Source organism: Ipomoea nil, unplaced genomic scaffold (assembly GCF_001879475.1).
Source record: "Ipomoea nil cultivar Tokyo-kokei standard unplaced genomic scaffold, Asagao_1.1 scaffold2165, whole genome shotgun sequence".
In the NCBI taxonomy this organism is placed as follows: domain Eukaryota; kingdom Viridiplantae; phylum Streptophyta; class Magnoliopsida; order Solanales; family Convolvulaceae; genus Ipomoea; species Ipomoea nil.
In genome coordinates, this window is record NW_017618593.1 from 2,486,472 (window position 1) to 2,490,024 (window position 3,553).

At 31.6% G+C, this 3,553-nt stretch overlaps 1 long non-coding RNA gene across 1 annotated transcript; it reads right to left on the reverse strand.

Moving 5' to 3' along the window:
• Positions 1–2,124: 2,124 nt before the first annotated feature.
• On the reverse strand, positions 2,125–3,157 carry LOC109149954. Its single transcript, XR_002049051.1, has 2 exons — positions 3,114–3,157; positions 2,125–2,194 (listed from the first exon to the last, which is right to left on the reverse strand). It is a non-coding gene; the product is annotated as an uncharacterized LOC109149954 (long non-coding RNA).
• Between the last annotated feature and the right edge of the window lie 396 nt (positions 3,158–3,553).

Here is a 3,553-nt window from a genome sequence, read left to right on the forward strand (position 1 = left end):
GAGGATGAAAGAAGAAGAAGGTTGCGATTATATATGTTTGTTTGTTTTTTATTTTTGAAAAATTTTAATATCATTACTTTATTTTAAAAATGTCACATCATCTAGCACATAGGATGTTGCAATTACGAGTAATTAATCAGGGAAAATGCTTATACCCCGCCTAAATTTTCTTTCTCGATTTCCTTTCTGATGTGGCTTTCACTCATTGAATGACATGAATTGGTTAATTTACCATTATTTTTTTAAAAGAAAATAGTAACCAATTAACCAATGACACATAAGATGAATTGAAAGCAATATGATGTATACTCAAACTTTTCATTTACATGTCTTTGCCTTTTCTTCTATTGCATTTTACACAATTCATATAGGAGGAATGATGTCATATGTCATTATTCAAAATAAAAATTCCTATATTTTTTATAAAGCACAACAACATAGCTTCATTCCCTTTGGCATATTTGTAGATAACTAGCAAGAAACGTTTAAACCAAAAAAAGATTGTGTGATAGAAGATTCAGCTAGTAAGAATACTCAAGCTAACCATTAGTACATTAGATAATGATATTAAACTTAAAGAGTGAATTACGGAGATACATAAATTCAGTTCAACAAAAATATAATATGATGCTTATATGTAAATGATTTTTGCTTTCTTTGATGCACGATGAAAATTTAAAAGCTTTTGCATAATTTTAAACTCCTTATTAGAGTCAAACTCCACTGAGCGAATAATGACAACCTTTTCAAGTGCGGGAAAGCAAGCAAGTAGTATCTTCATGATTTGCAATTCAAACCTCGACCCATTGAATGATGTAAGCTTTAAAGTGTGACGCATTTTAAGCATTCTAGCCGCACTTTGAAGTCCCTCCCAAAGTATAGGTTTAGAGATTTCTGCATAAAACTTAAAAAAAAATAAAAATCAACCTCAATCAATTCATTTTTTTACACAAGTATTACCTTGTATTAAGTAATGCTAAATAATATTAGAAGAAGAACTAGAATTTCATTAAATAATTTATCAATGAAAATGAAATTACCGATAAATCCATAATATTGAGCTTGCATAATTTTGGGAATATTCGTAATGAATGAATAAATGAAGAAAAGTCATCATCATCATGAAAATTGACATATGATAACACCAGGCATTCCACATTTAAAATGTATTCACTGATGACAAAATGCTTGGAAATAAAAAAGATATAAAAATGGATTAGTTCTTAAAATGTATTTCAAATAAATAATAATCCGCATAAAAAGAAAATGATGAAGAAGTATTGTGGCTAATATATCTCGAAATAAAAATCCAAATAAACAGTATGAATAAATGACAAGTCCAAGTTAACTGGGAGAATAGGAAGATAATCATCAATATCGTCATAGTCTTCATAATCATTGAGTGTTAAACTGCCAAGCCTTGGGGCCATAATGTTAAAATATGACACATTTTGACATCTGTTAAATGAGAGAGTTTCAAGCATAGGAACATTTATAACACAATTCAAATTAATAGCACCAAAGACAACGACATCAAAACTAAGTGAAGTAACATTCAGAAATATGCAAGGCACATGTATTGTTGGTGCAACTAATATTCCCCAAAGTTCCAACCTCTTGAGAGTTAAGCAAGAAAATAAGCAATTTAGGAGCCTGAGGCATTTATTCTATAGAAAATCTGTTTCTAAAGAAACCATATTAATGTTCATTTCTTCAACATCTTTTTGAGTGATAAAAAAGAACCATTGATCGAAATCAAACTTCCGAGAATTAGGCCCATCACTGACGATTGGTGTCAAGCCCCACTTCTAGGACATGACCCGGCCGTATCATTACATTAGGACTTGTAACAATACGTAGCCTAACCATACATACCTCTCGGAACCTTCACAATAACACTTGAATACATAATAATTCCACAGCTAAAATGGCAAAATATAATCAACTAGTTCTTTTCAAAACTCATCAAATCCACTATTAAGTATTTACAATCAAGAGTAGTGTGTCCAAAATGAATCACAAGCACCAAAACCAAACACAATGGTTTACCAAAAATACAAAGGGTCAAATAGAATAACCAAATAAATAAAAGTCTGTGATAAGCTCCAATACTAGGAGTAAGTCTCCTAGTTTCAAGAGTCACCTTCAAGATCCCACCACTTGTGCTCTTGCTATTCACATGTCCTTAACTACTCTGAAACATTAGGAAAAATAAAAATAATGAGCTAATGCCCAGTAAGTGGTACTCTTCTCACCCCGGATCAAGCAACCATAATATAATACACTAAGCTTTAGAGTAATAATTAGATGCAAATCTCGATCTTTAAACCATATCAAAGTCATAATACTTTCATCATACTATACAAAAGTTCCCAAAACAGAAAACTTTAGATACATGGGCATCAACATTATTTCATAATGCAATACATTCAAAAGCACAAATCATTCTTTAACATATTACTCATTGGCAACCTGCAACCACTATTATAACCCGTGGCAAAGGCCATTATCTGCATAATTATTTAGAAAGACTCGACGATTCAGAATTAGTCAGGCTCGACGATTCAGAATTAGTCAGGCTCGACGATTCAGAATGAGCCGGATGGAATGTTCCAACAAATAATTCAAAAGACTCGACGATTCGGAATGAGCAATTAGGAACGTTCCAAGCCGAACGGAACAAACAACAAAATGTAGGTTGCCTCATGAGTTTGGTCAAAACTTCAAAAGAATTCTTATAATCAAATAGCTCATTGTAGCAAAAATCAATTCCTTAAAGATCACATAACAAAGTACATATCCAAAAGTAATATTATGAAATCATAAACTAATAATTGTCAAATAAATTACTTGATCCTCTTTTAGAGCAAAACACGTTAGTACAAACCATACACATACGAATATAGTCAAATATAGTCATGTTCACTTATTCACAAAATCCAAACTTAGACATGCCCAAGGATATCTTTAGTCAAGTTTAATAGTCCAAAAACATATCATAGTCCAAAATACTTTTAACCCATACTAATCCTTAAATGGGCATTCAAAGTAGTAGAGATTCTAAAATAGTTTATGGGTTTTACAAAATAAGGAGAGAAGAGTTAACCACTTACCTAAAACATCCAAATCTTTGCTATTTAGCTCACCCAAATACTCCTTGTCAAAATCCCTAATATTTTCAAACATCAATCTTAGGGTTCCAATGATAAACCAAACTCAAAAAGAGTGAAAAATGGAGATCAAACTCACCTAGAATACTCCCAATAACTTGAGACCTAAGCTTGAAGAAGATGGAGATCAAAACTTCAAGGTTTTCCTTCCCCTATCTCTCTCTAGCCAATATTTTCTTTTTCTTCTTTCAAATGAAATGTTCTTCCAAGATAAAAGGAATTCCTTAAGCTTTAAGGATAGAGAGGGGCAGGTTAGTAATTTACCCAATATCATCTTTTAATAAGTTTTGACTTGTTGACCTCATTTAATAACATAGATATATCTTTATTTCTAAAGTAGTGGGTATTACAATCTCCCCTCCTTAAAATAAGTTTCGTCCTCG